Source organism: Engystomops pustulosus, chromosome 5 (assembly GCF_040894005.1).
Source record: "Engystomops pustulosus chromosome 5, aEngPut4.maternal, whole genome shotgun sequence".
Taxonomy (NCBI): Eukaryota; Metazoa; Chordata; class Amphibia; order Anura; family Leptodactylidae; genus Engystomops; species Engystomops pustulosus.
This window is the reverse complement of record NC_092415.1, coordinates 188,788,850-188,809,176: the sequence shown is the minus strand read 5'-3', so window position 1 is coordinate 188,809,176 and position 20,327 is coordinate 188,788,850. Positions and strand designations below refer to the sequence as shown.

Sequence of the window (20,327 nt, the reverse complement as noted above, 5' to 3'; positions counted from 1 at the left end):
GGATAGCGAGTGCCGCCCCGTTGTACTGTATAGATAAACATAAGTCTGCTTTGTCAGTCTATCCTGCAGCATAGCCAGGTACCATCTCATCCATCACCCCCATAACTATGTCCAATAGGGAGAACATGTACATAGTACAAACTAGAAGAGGGGTGATGGCTCTGGTGACCACTTATCTATCCAAGAACCAAAGGATTGGGCAGCTGACATCCAGTGTCCAGCTACACCCTCACTGTCATGCACAGGAACGGAGGTGAATTTTTGAGGCTCTTCTTTCAGTAGGAAACGTGGAAAAACAATGAGTAATTTTTTTTTCTAGTTAAAAATCAATACATTTTTTCCTTGTATTTTTCATCACGGCACAGAAGAGTTTGGGATGTGTGAAATACGTCACTTGGCCCATCGCTAACATAATTGATCCAACAATGATAACATTTGTTTGGCGTCCCAAAAGCGTATAAAATATTCCTGTACCGGACACTGTGAAATACTGAAACCAAAGCCGAAAACCCAGAGACGTGTTTAATTCATTTTACCTTCTCGTATAAACCATAGAATAACACGGGAGAAAATGTAAAAAAAAAGAAGAGAGGGGGATCCAAAAAGGGAAAAGCGGGGCATCTTTTTGTATGTTATGGTTCCTGTTCTTTATGACTATAATGACATAAGAGTATAGTGTAATGTATTGTGTTTTATAGGAGTAGCTACACAGTGATGCTACAGCATATGGTGTGCCTAAAGCAATGAGGTCTCAATGAGCTGGGGTTCTGACATGTAGGCTGAATGTTATAGAGCAGGAGGAGCTGAGCAGATGGTACATAAAGTCTGATCTGAAGGGGACATGTTATAGAGCAGGAGGGGGTGAAAATGATTGAACATAGTGTCCGATATGAAGGTGACATGTTAGACTCAGCGTAATAGGTGCTGAACAGATCTTACATAGTGTCCTATCTAGAGGCAACATGTTATAAAGCAGGAGGAGCTGATCAAATTGCACATAGTTTCCTATAGGCAGGCAGCACGTTATCGATCATGAAGAGCTAAGCAGATTGTACATAGTGTCCTACCTGCAGGCAGCATGTCATAGAGCAGGAGGAACTCAGCAGATTGTACATAGTGTCCTATCTGCAGGCAGCATGTTATAGAGCAGGAGGTGCTGAGCACATTGTACATAGTGTCCTATCTGCAGGCAGCATGTTATAGAGCAGGAGGAGCTGAGCAGATTGTACATAGTGTTCTATTACCAGGCAAGATGTTATAGAGCAGGAGAAGCTGAGCAGAATGTACATAGGGGCCGAAGCTGGAAGGCAGCATGTTATAGAGCAGGAGGAGCTGAGCAGATTGTACATAGTGTCCTACCTGCAGGCAGCATGTCATAGAGCAGGAGGAACTCAGCAGATTGTACATAGTTTCCTATCTGCAGGCAGCATGTTATAGAGCAGGAGGAACTCAGCAGATTCTACATAGTGTCCTATCTGCAGGCAGCATGTTATAGAGCAGGAGGTGCTGAGCACATTGTACATAGTGTCCTATCTGCAGGCAGCATGATATAGAGCAGGAGGAGCTGGGCAGATTGTACATAGTGTCCTACCTGCAGGGAGCATGTTATAGAGCAGGAGGAGCTGAGGAGACACAGGGGCACTGCTGCAAGGGCAGTTATGGGGTGGGGGTGAGGGGGAATCAACAAGGGGACTACAATCTTCTTGATATTTTGCAGTCCCCCCACTGGGGGTGTCTCCACCAATTAATCAACACTGACTTAAGTCTCTACACAAAAATGACAAATACTGCTCAATTTTATATTTGTCAATTTGGAAGGAAGTTCTAGCTTACAATAATCACACACCAGAATGTCACAATGAGAGATTCCTGCAGCCAGAAATACATGATCCCTTTTGCCTAAACAATTCCCAGAGGCAACTAAAATAAGTACAATCTCTATGAAGGAATCCCGGCGGTTCTGATATAGAAAACAACTGGATGACTGAATCCATTATGGATTGCAAAATGATCCATTGCAAACTCTACACTGCTACACATGGAACCCGGGAACATATTGTGGACTAGAAAGAAGGAATATTGTGTAACAGAAGGCAAAAACATCAAGAATACAAACAATACGTCTTATTTCACAACTCTGATTACGTCTTTACTACAGAACATCAATGCCGATAATGTCAATCACTATCAGATGTTTCTTCTTTTAAGTTTTTGGGAAGTGGAGATCTATTGCTTTACTATGGACATTACTTGGTTTATACATTATGTAACATAATACACATGATGTGGCTGTAGTTACAAAACTTTATAATATATCAGCAACAATAAACAAAGACTCTATAAGTAACTACTATATGTATCGGGCACTGACCCATCTGACTATCCATAGTTTTATTTAACTATTTACCTACTGATCATCTATCTGTAGGCGCTCTCCCTTATCACACTTGAGGTCTTACTTTTATATTCATTTAAAGTCTTCTGTTCCATTGTACAAGAAGGATGGATTCTTGTAACTTCCAGGCTTCATGATAATCTATGTGGCAGGCTTCATCTAGGGGGAAATTCATCACTGCTTCTTCTAGGCTTCTGGTGTAGAAGCAGTGAAAAATTCGCAAAATACTCGCACACTTGCATCGCCATGTGGGCGTGGAGAGGGTGTAGATGGGCGTGGCCTCTGGTAAAGTAGGTGGGTACAGGGCGCTCCACCCCTTTGCCTGCGTACTTTTTAAAAACTTGTGCAAAACTAGGCCAGGTGGGACCTGGTGCAGTCTTGCTCGGCATCCGTTTCGCCCGGCGGATACATCAAGAAGCCCAAGCCTCCAGAGTACAGGCAGTCCCCGGGTTACATACAAGATAGGGTGCGGAGGTTTGTTCTTAAGTTGAATTTGTATTGAAGTCGAAACTGTATATTTTATAATTGTAGATCCAGACAAAACATTTTTTGTCCCAGTGACAATTGGAGTTTAAACATTCGTTGCTGTAATGGGACCAAGGATTATCAATAAATCTTCATTACAGACACCTTACAGCTGATCATTGCAGTCTGGGACAATAGTAAAGCTTCCAGAGACTTCACCAGAGGTCAGAGGGGTCTGTCTGTAAGTCGGGTGTCCTTAAGTAGGGGACCGCCTGTATTCGGCTAGACAGAGGGGGGGATGGGCTATTATACATTCCTACCCAATAGTGTAAAGATCCCCATATACTGTAATAAAGTAGCATTGAAATATATTGTACAAGCCATCTAATAATTTCTTTATAAAACCCACTAGCGGAGCTAATTGAACATATAATATATGTTATAAATAATATATACATATGTAATATTTAAGAAAAAAAATAGGAAAAGTAAATAAAAATTAGATAATCTCATAAGGTGAACAATGCACCACAAATAGGTGTAGAAAAAGTAACTAAAAAGCTTTCCTAAAAAGTAAAAATTATAACTCATTCTGAACAAAACCGCACCTTGCACAAGTGTATAACGGGTCAGAAGAAAAAATTATTCTGCATGCGATGCCAATAAAAATAAATATCGTATATTTCAGACTAGAAGGCACACTTTTTAGAAAGAAAAAGCCTTGTTAAAAATTAGCTGCATCTTATAATCCAAAGTTAGGAGTATCCAGCATTGCCGGACCCTCCTGACCAATGTCCTGGAGAGGGGTGAAGCGCTGAAAAAGAGTTTCAATCAATCTCCGAGAGAGCAGCGGGTCTGCATCACTCCCTCCCCCTCCCTCAACATAATTGCGGCCCCCACCTAGAAAAGCACCGCCCGCCGTGTATTCACGGCGGCGGTCGGGAAGCGCTGCATGGAGAGGGCTCACGGGCTGAGCCCTCTCTATAGCCGGTAAGTCTTTGCTGCATATTGCAGCAAAGGCTTACCGGTAACACCCGCGATCGGTGCCAGCACCGATCGCGGGTGCTTTCACAGCGATGGCTGCCGGCAATGCTGCCGGCAGCCTCAAAAAGATAGCGGCGCATGGGCGCCGCCATCTTACCTGGGATCGCCGCTCCCCTTGACGTCATCGGGGGGGCGGCGATCTGTCTCCATGGTAGCCTCGGGTCTTCCGAAGACCCGAGGCTATTTCGTTTTAACCCCTTCATTACAATGTGCTGATAGCACATTGTAATGAATGAGGAGGAAAATCCCCATATACTGCCATACTGTAGTATGGCAGTATATGATAGGATCGATCAGACAACCTAGGGTTAAAGTACCCTAGGGAGTCTGAAAAATAGTATAAATAAAAATAAAAAAAAGTTAAAAAAAAAAAATTATAATAAAAAAACATTAAATTTCAAATCACCCCCCTTTCCCTAGAACTGACATAAATATAAATAAACAGTAAAAATCATAAACACATCAGGTATCGACACGTCCGAAAATGCCCGATCTATCAAAATATAATAACGTTTTTTACAATGCGTTTAACCCCGTTACGGAAAATAGCGACCAAAGTCGAAAATGGCACTTTTTTGCCATTTTGAAAAATATAAGAAAATCTATAAAAAGTGATCAAAAGGTCGTACAGTCCTAAAAATGATATCATTGAACATATTATTAAATTTCGCAAAAAAGGACACCACCCACAGCTCCGTACACCAAAGTATAAAAAAGTTATTAGCGCCAGAAGTTGGCAAAATCAAAAAAAATAATTTTTGTACAGGAGGTTTTAATTTTTGTAAATGTATGAAAACATTATAAATCCTATACAAATTTGGTATCCCCTTAATCGTACCGACCCAAAGAATAAAGTAGACATGTCATTTGGGGCGCTCAGTGAAAGACGTAATATCCAAGCCCACAAGAAAATGGCACGAATGCATTTTCATTGCATTTGGAATTTTTTTCCCGCTTCCGAGTACATGGCATGTAATATTTAATACCATCATTATGAAGTGCAATTTGTTACGCAGAAAACAAGCCGTCACACAGCTCTTTACGTGTAAAAATAAAAAAGTTATAGATTTTTGAAGGTGGGGAGTGAAAAATGGACATGAAAAAACAGGAAAGGGCCCGTAACCGGTTAATCCCCTTCCCTCCGGTACTTGAAGAAGATGAAGTCGCCGCTCTGAACGCACTTGGTGCAGGTCAGAGCGGCGACTTCATCTTCTTCGATGGGAGGGACACGGGGAGGCAAGTACCGGGGGGGAGGGGGGGATGGAGTGTCCCTGACTGGGCTCAGTGCGGTAGGAGCTTGGGACCCCTCGGTGCACAGGACACGTTCATAGAGAAAACACGTCTCCCCGCTCGGGGCTTTCCTTGCGCTGGGAGACGCCATGACATTTGAATCTGAATAATGATATTTTGTAAGCGCATTTTGTGTGGAAAACTTGATGCGGCCCAGCCTTACCCAGAATCTACCTCCAGCGGCCCCCAGGTAAATTGAGTTTGAGACCCCTGCCTTAGAGTGATGTCAGAAGCATGTGATTGATCACATGCTTCATCGCTGTAAGGTCCTTAAACCTTTTCATACTGCTGGCTGGGATGGAGCCAGGGGATGGTTTGGAAGTTTTAAAGAAGTAAAAGGGTTAATTCTGATGCTAGGTCTGCATAAGAGATGTGTGTGAATGAATGGATATTCAAAGTAGAGCTATGTATGTGTGTTAATGGATGGATGTAGCAAAGCTGTGTGTGAATGGATTTAAGTAGCATAGCTGTCTGAGTGGAAGGATGTAGCAGAGCTGTGTGAGTGAATGGATGGATGGAGCAGTGCTGTGTGTATATGCAGCATGCTTATGTGTGACCAGCAGGGATTTTTTAATAGTTTTAATAGCTTTAATAGAAATATATTTTCCTTTATTTTAATTTATGACTAAATCTGGGGTGTGAATAGGTATTAAAATAGTACAAAAATATAAAAAAGCTATAAAGTGGTGCTCCAGCCAACCGCTATACTGAAAAACAGGGACCAATCATTGGCCCTATAATGAGCAAAGTGATTATACTTTAAGAATAAATGTTAGATCCTGCAATTACTCGGTGCAGATTTTCTCTGGATTTGCTGGGGGAAAACTCCTGTAAATTTACTTGAAGCATGAAAACAATCATCATCAAAAAAACATCATTACATCGGATGATAAAAACTAAAATTAATCAACGCATAAATAAGAAAATGAACAAAATAATTTTAATAAAAATATATATAAATAAATGCAGAATTAAATTTATTTACTGTTTACATTGTATGATTATAGTAAATATTGATGCATTTTTCATGACTTTCTGTGAACTTAAAAATAGCCAAATACTAATATTTACAGAACCTGAAATGACGTCTAAAAAGGGAAAAAGTTTAATATTGTCTACAGAAAGGACAAGATGATAATAGTAATGTCTGTTCTAGGTGGTGGTCCGGGGGAGCAGTAATCTATTCATGTTCATGTAACTCTATTATATGAATGGACTGGTTTGTTTTAATATAGCGCCACCCAGTGGAAATCTGTAACGGTCACATAATCTTATTCTAGATATTCTGCAAAATTCAGTGTTTAATACAACGTTTCACTGTAATCCAGAATCCCCCATCACAATACAAGGGGCATATAAAGGCGTCGGATACACATTACCAGGAACTGATGGAAGAATGGGAATTCAAGTAGCCTGCCTAACACAAAATAAACTTTCCCGAGCTCGCTGCTTTTCATTTTTCATTTACTGACCACTTACTGGACTCCTGTGTCCAGAGAGAGGAGAAGTGTTAAAGGTTTTTCAGTCTTGAAAATTGGGCATATAAAAATACTGGTACATCCCTTTACCCAATGCTCTAAAAACCCGGGAGTCTCCTAACACCAAAGCCAATATTATGGTAGGCTACAAAGCCAGAGTGTCAATCACTGTGCAGTATGGTGCAGGGAACCCAATAGGACCTGTGATTGGCTGAACAGCCTTTCCCCAATTGTTCCTGCAGTGCACTGGGGACTGTGAATGGTGGAAAAGCAGGAGCTGTAAGTACTGTCCTACTATGTGTTTGATGATGTACAATCTGCTCAGCTTCTCCTGCTCTATAACATGCTGCCTGCAGATAGGACACTATGTACAATCTCTTTAGCTCCTCCTGCTCTATAACACGCTGCCTGCAGATAGGACACTTTATACATTTCAGCGCCTCCTGCTCTATAACATGCTGCCTGCAGATAGGACACTATATACAATCTGCTCAGCTCCTCCTGCTCTATAACATGCTGCCTGCAGATAGGACACTATATACAATCTGTTTAGCTCCTCCTGCTCTATAACATGCTGCCTGCAGATAGGACACTATGTACAATCTGCTCAGCTCCTCCTGCTCTATAACATGCTGCCTGCAGATAGGACACTATATACAATCAGCTCAGCTCCTGCTGCTCTATAACATGCTGTCTGCAGATAGGACACTATATACAATCGGCTTAGCTCCTGCTGCTCTATTACATGCTGCCTGCAGACACTTTGTACAATCTTTTCATCCCCTCCTGTAAAGTCGATTTCTCCCCGTTCACATTGCTGTCCAATCACAAAGAAACTGGCAGATTACGATAAAAGTTGTCTAAAGTGTACAGGCAGCATTAGACCAACTTTTCAGATATAAAATATAAATCACACTTGGCTAATTTCAAAACCTTTAGAAAATGCTCGATTCTGACAAAGTCCCCCCCCCCCCCATCCCCCGAGGTTAATTTATGTGAATCCCTAGCGATAAGATTTGATATATATGCCCACAGCCTATATATTACTCAACGAGAGCAAGAGAGTTGGTCATGGCGAAGGGGGCATTTGTTAGTTTTCCTTTACTTTAGTCAATGAAATGGGAAAGTATATAATGTGCAACAAACACTTCATAAATAATAATAATAATAAAAATAATAATTCCTTCATTTATATAGCGCCGACAGATTATGCAGCGCTTGCCAGATCAGTACCTACCAGTATGTTTAGGAGAGTGGGTGGAAATCGGAGGACCCGGAGGAAACCCACGCAAACACAGAGAAAACATACAAACTCTGGAGATGTTGACCCTGGGACTTGAACCCAGGACCCCAGCGCTGCAAGGCTGTAATGCTAACCACTGAGCCACTGTGCTGTCCTGTATATAAGAATATGTCGAAAAAGTAAAAATTTTTAGAAGCAATTAAAAATCCAAATCAGTCCGATCCATTGTGAAACTGAGTTCATGTGAGGAGATGCGTAAAAGCTGAAATTTTAATGGGGTCTGAGAACACGAGTAGAATTTTAAAGGCCATCTGACTTCTGGACGGGCTGCTGGTGCGGAGGTGTATTTAAACCACTGCGATACATTATGTGCCAGTAATAAAATATTGGAATCGATGCCCGGCTCTCGCCTTTTATACCTTCTTATAAATTGCCGAAAATTCTGCCAAGCACAAAATGCCTCCATATATATATATATACAGACATATTTTTTTTTTAAGCTATAGAAATTTTCCTGTGTGAATTCTAGAAGATAATAGGGATATGTCCGGATTCTAAGATTCGGTCTCGGAATAGGCGTGACTTACCTTTAATAAGCCCAGCAGAGGTTTTACGTAGAGGGAACACATCATAGTTGGGTTTTTATATTTCGTCGGATTTGGACGTCGACCGTGAGCAGCGTTCGCTTTTTTTTTTTTTTTATTAACAGAGCCACACAGGTTTTTTTTTTTTTAAATGTCCATAGAAACAGGAAAACAGATGGCAGTAGGTGAGAGCATCTTATAGGGCATTAGGAGCCTGGAAACGCACACTGCGGGTCCGTGCCAAATACATGCTTAGCATCCCGAGGATATGTACACACACCGCAGACATGGGCCCAGTGGCCATCCACGTGCCAGCAGCAGATTTAGACTTTATATTACGATTATATCGTAGACATTACAAAAGGGATCTGCATATGGTTATGGAATATAGTCAGTATTTTCCGAACACAAATCTTGTTTAAATCATTGGGCAGAAGGAGAATGCATGTGGGCAGCTATCACTTTTAAAGGGAACCCGTCACCAGCTTTTACCCAACTAAACTAAACGTCCTTTCTAGAATTTCCTCATTTCCTTTTCCATATAAAAAATCAAAGTCATGTGAAAATGAGCTGAGAAGAGTCACTTTTAGAGGCTGTATGGGGAGTGTCTATTTAGATGCCCCTGTGTCCCAGTTCTGTAGAACTTCGTGTCATTTTAAAGTTATGAACTTCACCTCTCAGATCACAATACGATTGTGGTTCTGTGAGCTACTACAGAATCGGAGATACAGAACAGAAAAATCCAATTCTTACTTTTTACATTTTGGGCCATAGTCTAAAATTAGGTTAGCTTCTCATGCCCTGGTATATACATATATGTTTTTGAATTATGCAAATGAGCCAGAGTAGCTCTGGGGTCCGTACGCGTTAATAAAGACTGCAGCCCCTGAGGCTAAGTTGCATAATTTTGAAAGCCTATTTTCAGAAAACTAAGGGCATAAGGTGCTAAAAGAAGAGTGGATGCTGGCAGAGGGGGCACACACCAGTATGTCAGTGTGCTCGGTTTACAATCCTTCATCCTGGTGGTAGATGTCCTTTAAGGGCATATGCTTGACCTGTTGATTCGGGTGGGGATAGGAAACCCTGGTTTAGTGATTTGTGACAGTCCCATTGTTCAGACAGTCCCATTGACTGCAAACACATACAGCTACAATACAAGTGGAAATTCACTGGAAGTTTGTGCCACTACATTGACTTTTTGACTTCTCGATGTGTCTGGTAACCATCAGGCTCTGCATTACAGCATAAGATCACATCCTCCACGAACGCAATGTCCTAACCTTATGTAAGACCAACAAGTGCAAAAGGCTAAACATATGCGCTAAAGCCGGGGCCAGAGCTGTGATTTCGACATGTTTTCCAGAACTTTCCCTAGAAGAACACACCAAGGCAATTTGCATTCTGGCCCAAAACGGTCTGCTCTGGATGGGACTTCAAAGGGGGGCTATTAATTTACAACCAGGAATTTTGTTTTGTAGAAAATTCCGACAACTGGATTACACAGCGATGATATGTAAGTGGAAGGAGCTTCCCCCCCCCCCCCCCGTCTGGGATAAAGAACAATCCTTACAGTTATAAATAAGGAGGGAGTCGTGATGGATCCTGCTCCTGTTGTGACGTCTGTCTGCCAAATAGCCAGGCATCAATTTTGCTGTTTGGATTCTTGTGGAAAATTTCGAGCTTTCAGAGTGGGATTTGGAAGGAAGGTGGCAATAAATTATTTGTAAATACATGTCACGAATAGAAAGATGTGTGTTATACAGATCTGTGATACGCTGTCCATGAGGTGGTCGTACAACGGAGATTAACGCTGACAAAACCGGCCAAAGTCTGCAGGATTAGCAGCGATCCGATGGACGCCAATGTTCCTCCTCTCTAGGGACAACACGTGCACGTTTATTGTGGGGTCAGCATGCTCAAGTGTACGGCCATTTATAGGCTGCCATTGACCCAATCTGTAGCTTTGTCCTTATTACTTGATATATATATCTATATATCAGGCAGTCCCTGGGTACAATTGTAGATCCGGAGAAAAAAATTTTTTGTCCCAGTGATAAATGGATTTTCTAATGTTTTTGCTGTAATGGGACCAAGGATTATCAATAAAGCTTCATTACAGACACCTTACAGCTGATCATTGCAGCCTGGGACTATAGTAACATCCAGAGACTTCACCATAGTCATAGTGGGGGAGAGGGGTCTGTCCGCAACTAGGGGTCGTCTGTAAGTCGGGGGCAGGGGCTGGCTGTATACTGGGGGGGAGGAGGCTGCAGGCTGTATACTGGGAGGAGGGAGCGGGCTGCAGGCTGTATACTGGGGGGCAGGGGCTTGCTGGCTATATACTGGTTGGAGGCTGTGACCAATGCATTTCCCACCCTAGGCTTATACTCAAGTCAATAGGTTTTCCCAGTTTTCGGTCTTACAATTAGGTACCTCAGCTTATACTCGGCTCGTGTATAAGCCAAGTTGTACAGCACATAAAATGTGCTGAAAACCCCCAACTCAGCTAATACACGAGTGTATAAAAAATTAACTTCCATACTCACCTACCGGGGGTTCGCGATGCTCCCCGCGGCTCCTCTTTCTTCTCTTTGCATGTAACAAAGGGCAGAGGCGCGTCAATGTGTCATCATAGTGTGCGCTGGCGGGCACAGTGCATGGACGTGCCTCTGCCCGCTGTTACACACAAATAGAGGATACAAGAGGAGCCGTGCAGAGTATCGAGCATCCCATCTATTTTATACACCAAGGGGCTGCATGGGGCATTTAATTACTGGGGGAGGCTGTGACCAATCCATTTCCCACCCTAGGCTTATACTCGAGTCAATAAGTTTTCTCAGTTCTTTGTAGCAAAATTAGGGACCTCAGCTTATATTCGGTCATCTTATACTCGAGTATACACAGTAGTTTTTAATGCAATTTGCAGATAAAGATCTTATTCCCATCTATTTTTGTTTTCTGAAGAGACGCTCTCCCCCTGCAGCTTCTAAACTTGACTCATCTCAGGCAAAAGGTGACTCTTCTCTGCTCATTTACCTATGACCTTGGAGAAGATCTTTGATAGGTAATTGAATGAGATTTTCACATAAAAGAGCGAATTTTATAAGGACATTTTAAACCCTACATCAGAGGACCAGTAGTCTAATGGGCTAAAATCTGGTGACAGTATCCCTTTTAAAAGGCTATTTCCACTATATACTTTCTATTCTGAAGTGATATGGCTATCAAACCTAAGATCCAAGTTGTGAAGGACTAGACATATGTAACTTAATGATCAGAGTCTGGAAATATATATGATACTTGTATGTGCGGGTGGCGGGGGCTCGCTAGGTTGCTATAGAGGTTTGGCACTAGACTAATGGACAATGTTGGCCTCCATTCAAAGCTTTTTCCATCTTTATATCTGTGCATGTAGTCACAGAATTTTCTCATAAAGTCCGGCGCATATCTCGTCTTTGATGGAGCTTAAAACAACATTTTATTTGTTGCAAGCCTGTTAACTTCTGGGACGTGGGCCCATCGTAAAGTCATCTCCGCAGCTAGAAGTTTGTTCTATGTTACAACCATTCAGAAACAATATTGTCTTTGATAACAAATAGCAGACAATACTTCACACAATACGTAAAAAGCCAACGTCTTCAGCCCGCTACTACATTACCGAAGACTAAAAGTATCAAGCAAAAAGATCTTAAAGGAAACATGAGGGGGGAAAAAACCATCTCCCCGTTTGTTTTGTCCACATTACACCGTTAAGTGTTTTGCAATTTTTGGCTAAATGTATCCAGCAGGCATTCACTAGTCTGGCACTAATGTCTCAGGACTGTCTTTTCTGTGTCTTGGAAAGCCAAGGAATACAAAGAACAAAGAACATCTTGATTACTCCACTTATTTCAACATTGCACTAATCTACTGGAACACCAAGATTCCTGCAAATAACATTCTCGGTAAAGTGTCTTACCTCACCCAATGTTCAGTATAAAGTAGAACAAAAGAACTCAAAAATATTATGATGCATTGTAGCCGAAGCAGAGTTCAACAACCTACGGCTTTGGAAAAAATTTCAGAGTGAGAACCCAAGATTGAGGGGTCCTCGTACAAGAAAACGATTCATCTATATGGTATTGGCTACGTGAGAATGTAAGGGGGTCGTAAGGAATTTTAATTAACGTCCCATCCTGTCAATAGGCCAACAATATGTATTTGGTGGGCGGCCTGACCAAGCGCCTACATCCTTGAGTTGTTATGTCAAACATTAAGAGGGTGCCATGAGTTGGAAGTAGATGGTGCCATGTTCTCTGTAGGTGTAGAAAGCACTGAATCAAATTTAATCCATGAGATAAATCATCAATATGTCATCTGGGTGGTATATAACCCAGCCTAATCCAGGAGAGAAGCCATCAATATGTCATCCTGGGAGGGATATAACCCAGCCTAATTCAAGAGATTGACCATCAAAATGTCACCCTGGGCGGAATATAACCCAGCCTAATTCAAGAGATTGACCATCAATATCTCATCCTGGGGAGAGGAGGGAATAAAACCCAGCCTAATCTAGGAGATAGGCCATCAATATGTCATCCTGGGAAGGATATAACCCAGCCTAATCTAGGAGATAGGCCATCAATATGTCATCCTGGGAAGGATATAACCCAGCCTAATCTAGGAGATAGGCCATCAATATCTTATCCTAGAAGGGGGGGGGGGGGGGGATATAATTCAGCCTAATCTAGGAGATAGGCCATCAATATCTTATCGTAGAAGGGGGGGGGGGATATAATTCAGCCTAATCAAGGAGATAGAACATCAATATCTTCTCCTAGAGGGGGGGGCAGCCTAATCTAGGAGATAGGCCATCTCTATCTTATCCTAGAAGGGGGGATATAACTCCGCCTAATAAAAGGAAGTAGGCCATCAATATATTTTCCTAAAAAGGGGGGGGGGGGAATAACCCAGCCTAATCAAGGAGATAGGCCATCAATATCTTCTCCTAGATGGGGAGGGGGGGGCAGCCTAATCTAGGAGATGGACCATCAATATCTTACCCTAAAGGGGGGGATATAACTCAGTCTAATTCATTCTAGGAGATAGGCCATCAATGTCTTCTCCTGGAGGGGGGGGAAAGATATAACCCAGCCTAATCAAGGAGATATGCCATCAATATGTCATCCTGGGAGGGATATAACCTAGCCTATTTTTTTTTTTTTTTGTAGATTTTAAATTTTTATCCCTTGGCAAAAAAAAAAAAAAAAAAAAATCGACACGATCATTCATTTTTTTTCTGCACTGCATGACAATTTTTTAACATTTCCTTTAAAGGTAACCTGTCATCAGGATCACACATTTTCATCTAATTACAGGTTCCTATAGTCATTTTAATACCCTTTTCCAATCGACTTTCACTCACTTTTTAAACAATTTAAAATGATATCTGTTTCCATCCAGCAAACTGCTTCGAGTCATGGCGGAGTCTATTACAAAGCTGCAATTGTCATTATTATCTGCTCTCTACTCTGCTTATTATCTGCTCTCCTTCCCCCACTCCCAGACCCCTGCTCCAAACACATCTCTGTCAGCTTTCATCTGCACAACGCGGAGTAACAGCACCGTGTAGCCTCAGCTCCGGCTACTCCACGCCCCAGTAGCCTCTTTAGAAAATTTACATACTAGGGGAATTAAAATGTATAAAAGTTCTGGGCCACAAACGAATTAGCCCTAAAAAGGGCTATACTACTCTACATTAGAGGAACCTGCCACCGAATCTACCTTAATAGGTAGATCTGTGGTGGTAGGTTTCCTTTTAACTGGTCCTGCAAATAGGTGAAGGCTAAATGTCATATAAAACAGAAGTGTGTGGCATAGGTAAATGTTGTAACCAAAAAAAACCAAAAAGTGTTACAGCGTGCAAACACTTTTATACTACTAATCCTCTACAAAATTGGACCTTGGATTTTGCCCATTTACTTTTCCTGTTATACAATGCAGGGAACTTTCTTACTAAACAAAACTAATTTTCTGTAATAAAACTGCAGGTAAAGGTCACCTACTACATCTAATAAATGATTATAAAGAATAGGAGCCTTCAAAGCAGATGGAAGTGTAAAGTAAATAATCTGTAGCTAATAGGGCACTTATTATGGAGGCTTTCAGGTCACCTTATCCCCAAGAGTAAAGCTAAGCAATTGTGAGTAACCGCACCAAAGTCGGGGGGGGGGGGGTTCTAGAACATGAGTAACTTTTTAAAAAATCCTTTTTGACTGCGCCTCCCCCGGGAGACCACAACTCTCCATAAGGAAAACACACACACTAACAATGTGCCTTATTTTTCGTGTGTAATTCTATCTGTTCCTTTCCCTCTTTTACATGGGATTACTTGACATCCAGCCCTCGGAGATAGAGTCGGATAGAGAACATATTTGAGTGCTAACCACAGGCTGAGTAGATGAAGCCAGAGTGATGGGAATAATTTACTTTCAAGATGGAGGGAAAAAAAAAAAAGATCTAAATTACTGATCTGACAACGCGTTTCAACGCCAAGCTCGCACTCGCCTCCCAACACAAACACACATGAGCTGCCGCTTGATGCTTTCCTCTGCCAGTCTTGTCCGCCTCTCAATATGGAATCTGCTTTAGCTAATTATTTATGTTCTGAGCAGCGAGTAAAATGTTGTGTGTGTAATCAGATCAGGAGTTTATTGTCCAATAGGGATTGATTAATCTGACGTGATATGGGAAGAGAAATTCCGTGTACTTCCACCTCAACCACATTTCACCGTCTAAATCTACATAAACAGTAGAGCAATTTTTTTCAAAACCACATAACGTACAATACACCATATTAAAGATAATTTGCTCAATCACAATTTTTTTTCTGGTTGCCCTTGAAAACAGACGGAGGTTAATCTCTAATCATGTGGTCAGGACATTAAAAAAACTCACATTTTAGCTCCAGCTTTAAATCGCTGCTCCCTATAATGCACTGATCACAGACAGTGGTCGGGTAATTGGTACAATAGTCGTATTGTCGGGAGAAGTGGTTTGAGAAATGGGACAATGTTGCTGCCAATTGGGGAATGCTACAAATGGTGTTAAAGGGGATGTACACTTAAAGGAAATCTACCACCAGGATCAAGGATTGTAAACAAAGCACATTTACATGCTGGTGTGCGCCCCCTCTGGTAGGATTCACTTTTCTTTAAGCTTCTTATGCCCTTACTTTTAAGAATAAAAGGCTTTAAAAATAATGCAAATGAGTCTGAGGGGCTCCATAATAATCTATTTTTATATATATCTATTTATATAGCACATACGAATTACGCAGTGCTGCACAGAGCTTGCCAAATCGGTCCATTAAAACCTACGGGGCCCAGAACACCTAAGGCTCATTTGCATAATTTAAAAATCCTTTAAGGGAATAAGAAGCTAAATGTGGATCCTGCCACAGGTGACACACACCAGCATGTCAGTGTGCTTGGTTTACAATCCTTCATCCTGGTGATAGATGTCCTTTAAGTCGGAGATGGCGGCCAATGACTCAGGAAAATGATTGCTACCTGGACCCCTTATGAGGCATCCGAGTACCCCACGATAAAAGTTCCACTATTTATTCATGTACTGTCATTGGCAAAGTATATTACCTGACTAATGTCACCATGTGTGGTGCTGGAGATATTTCCCCCTTCCCTTCTCTTTCTTGGTTAGTTTATCTACATTACACTGTTCCATTCTATGCTTAATTGGTCTCTTCCAGCCAAGTAGTTTTAGTCTATTCTCATACCATGTAATGTACTTGTCTGGGAGATCTTCTTCTCATTAGGTCCTGTGTGACCATCACTTGGGGATGTGTATTGTATTTTTTTTTTTTGTGTATAAACCTAAATGTTAAAGGAGTTGGACACTTTTACCAAACTTTAACAGTGTAAGCATAAGACTCGTATGGGGTGACCCAAATTGTACATGTTGTTTAGCACCATGAGACACAGGTCATGTGACCCCTGTGCAGCAGGACTCGGGACATCCTTTAACGTTCCGTGTCCTGCTGGCTTCTAGGACATGTAAGGGGACTGTGCAGGCATGAATGTATGCGAATACCCTTGGCACACGCTCCAACCACTGATATGGGAGGGGTTAGGATGTAGGAGGCGTCGTTATCAGCCCTCTCCATCTGACAAAAGCCAGCAAGATAGGAGACACGGGACTTCACCGGGGGTCCTGAGTCCCGTTGGTTGGCTTTCACATGACTTGAGGCTCCCAGCATTGAACAACAAACTTAAACAGGGTAAGCATAATATGGTTGAGCCTATTAGGGTCTTATTCTTACCCTTCTAAGTTTGGTAGAAGTGGCTAACCCCCTTAAGAGGGTTAGTGATGGAGGGACTGGAAGGGTAACAATGTGGCTGCCAGTGGTGCTATGTTGGGGTAATTTGCTGCTTCTGAGGAGGTATTATTTCGCATACTGTGAAAAATGTTTGGTACTCATGGGTAGGTTTTTTTGTGCTGCAGTGTGACCTGCGGTGCTACTGGGGAGGTATATTGTACTGCACAATGGTGTTTAGTGCACAGAACCAAGTTGTTTGCTTTGTTTTATTGTCTGTATACAAGTTGCCAAGAATAGCTGATCCGTGAAGATTCTGGGTATTGGACCGGCACCAATGTGATGGAAATGTTATCAAAGCTTTTAGTCTGGGAATCAATCATAAAATCCAAACTATTCAATAAATACATAAAATGATAAAAAATGGTTGTGTCCCTTCTGCATTGTGCAATATAAAATCAAATTCTATGATTCGGTCTGTAACATTTTTATTTTGTGTGGTAGCGTACCGCCCCCCCCACCCCCCCATTCCCACTCTATGTAATCATCCCAGGAATTCTGAAAAACATCAAACCGACTGTGTATAAGAAGCGATGCCCTTGCCGTGTTTCCTTACGCTGTACACCGTTTTTATGGAATAAATCCACCGCATGAAACAACTTACTAGAATTTCAGTCGACTTTGTTGGAGGAAATTATTTTAAATTAATGTGGCTACTGAAGCAATGCCATGCGGGAACTCAGAAAAATACATATACATATTACTTAGGATTTTTTTCTCTCCTGTGAACATTTATTTATTTAAGCTAAATTCCAAGTTCTTAATGTTCCCCATACAAAAAAAAAAGGCTACAATGTTCTCTGTGCACAGTGAGAGATATCCACCCAAACAAGGGCAAGAAAACATTAGTGCGTGTTGAATAAGCATTAACAGTCGTATAGTTTTAACCCCTCGTCTAGTGATCTTAATTCATTGTTTGACATGTACAGTTATTTAGTTGATAACATCATGTTTTATTATTGCTTAAGACTGGGATACAGGGGGATTAGCAGCATTACATCACTACTGACAATAGATGATGTCACAGCTTATCTCCTCCTCCTCCCTGTACAATGACCTCTATATAGATAACAGTGACCCATCATTACATCACTACTGACAATAGATGATGTCACAGCTTATCTCCTCCCCCTCCCTGTACAATGACCTCTATATAGATAACACTGACCTATCATTACATCACTACTGACAATAGATGATGTCACAGCTTATCTCCTCCTCCCTGTACAATGACCTCTATATAGATAACACTGACCTATCATTACATCACTACTGACAATAGATGATGTCAGATTATCCCCTCCCCCTCCCTGTACAATGACCTCTATATAGATCACACTGACCCATCAATACATCACTACTGACAATAGATGATGTCACAGCTTATCCCCTCCCCCTCCCTGTACAATGACCTCTATATAGAGATCAATGAACCATCATTACATCACTATTGACAATAGATGATGTCACAGCTTATCTCCTCCTCCCTGTACAATCTCTCTCTACGGGTTCCTAATTACACAGCGAATTCAATTTAAAATACTAACCATGACCAACAAAGCCATCGACAATATGTCCCCTCCATATCTCTGAACTCATCAGCCAATACCACGTAATCTCTGATCCTCACAGGACCTTCAGCTTCACTCTATTACCATCCGCTCTTCTCACAACTGCATCCAGGACTTTTCCCGTGCATCCCCCATACTCTGTAACTCGCTACAAAAAATGTGTCAGACTGTCACCCACTATGTAAACTTTCAAATGTAACCTGAAAACCCACCTGTTCAGGATCATTTACAATGTGCAATAACTGCTCTGCTCACTCACCTTGTGTCTCCATCTACCATCTCATATATATTGTGCTCCCTCACCTCGTGTCCCCCATCTACCTTTCCTCACCTTCGCCTTCCCCCACCTCCTGTCTCCATTTACCATCTCATATAGATGTGCTCCCTCACCTTGTCTCCATCTACCCTCCCATATAGATTATGCTTCCTTACCTCATGTCTCCATCTACCCTCCCATATAGATTGTGCTCCCTCACCTCGTGTCTCCATCTACCCTCCCATATAGATTGTGCCCTCACCTCGTGTCTCCATCTACCCTCCCATATAGATTGTGCTTCCTCACCTCATGTCTCCATCTACCCTCCCATATAGATTGTGCTCCCCCACCTCGTGTCTCCATCTACCCTCCCATATAGATTGTGCTCCCCCACCTCATGTCTCCATCTATCCTCCCATATAGATTATGCTTCCTTACCTCATGTCTCCATCCTCCCTCCCATATAGATTGTGTTCCCTCACGTTCTGTCTCCATCTACCCTCCCATATAGATTGTGCTCCCTCACCTCGTGTCTCCATCTACCCTCCCATATAAATTGTGAGCCCTCACCTCGTGTCTCCATCTTCCCTCCCATATAGATTGTGCTCCCTCACCTCGTGTCTCCATCTACCCTCCCATATAGATTGTGCTCCCTCACCTCGTGTCTCCATCTACCCTCCCATATAGATTGTGCTCCCTCACCTCGTGTCTCCATCTACCCTCCCATATAAATTGTGAGCCCTCACCTCGTGTCTCCATCTAACCTCCCATATAGATTGTGCTCCCTCACCTCATGTCTCCATCTTCCCTCCCATATAGATTGTGCTCCCTCACCTCGTGTCTCCATCTACCCTCCCATATAAATTGTGCTCCCTCACCTCGTGTCTCCATCTAGCCTCTGTGGGGAATTGCTCTGGTAGTTGACTGGTAGCAGTGCAGGAAGCAGTGACACACGCAGGTTTAAAAGTCCAACTTAAGTGTTTATTCACACTTGCAAAACAGAACACAAATTCAGCCTTGGCTTAGGCACATGCAAAAACATTATAAAAGTAATTCCTGCCCGGCTAGGCGCTGTCTATTACATTTGGAGGACCCTAGCTATCCGGGTACCAGGCTGCCTGGCACACACTCTTGGCCAGCAGCAAGACAGGAGACCCTCAGTTACCTTTGCTGTCAGAATGCAATCTCGCTTTCAGCTCTCCAGGTAGGGCCTCTCCTACTGCTTCTGGCCTGCAGACTAAATCAGACCCTAACGAGGCCTGTGACCTGCACCTGTGGGCTATACAAAAGCCCAGGACCGAAGCCCGGGTGGAATAGGAGTCCCATTACCAGCCTCCCCCTACTCCATAATAAGCAGGCCCAGTACGGACATTACAAATGTGTCTGTGTTAGCTAGGCCAACAAAGACAAAACAGACTATTCCTGCTTATCATGTCTGCATTAACCCTTGGGTTACTGCAGACAAACCCAGGGCTTTTGCCACATGCATTTCATCTGCCTGTAGGACAGATAGCGGTTTTCCCACACAACACCTCTCACTTTCTCACACCTCCCATATATATTGTGCTACCTCACCTCCTGTCTCCACCTACCCTCCCATATAGATTGTGAGCACTCACCTCGTGTCTCC

General features: G+C 42.3%; 1 protein-coding gene across 2 annotated transcripts in view; it reads right to left on the bottom strand.

Moving 5' to 3' along the window:
- MPP7 (MAGUK p55 scaffold protein 7) overlaps nt 1-20,327 on the bottom strand; it is a 227,840-nt gene that overhangs the window by 101,862 nt on the left and 105,651 nt on the right. The window lies entirely within an intron of this gene.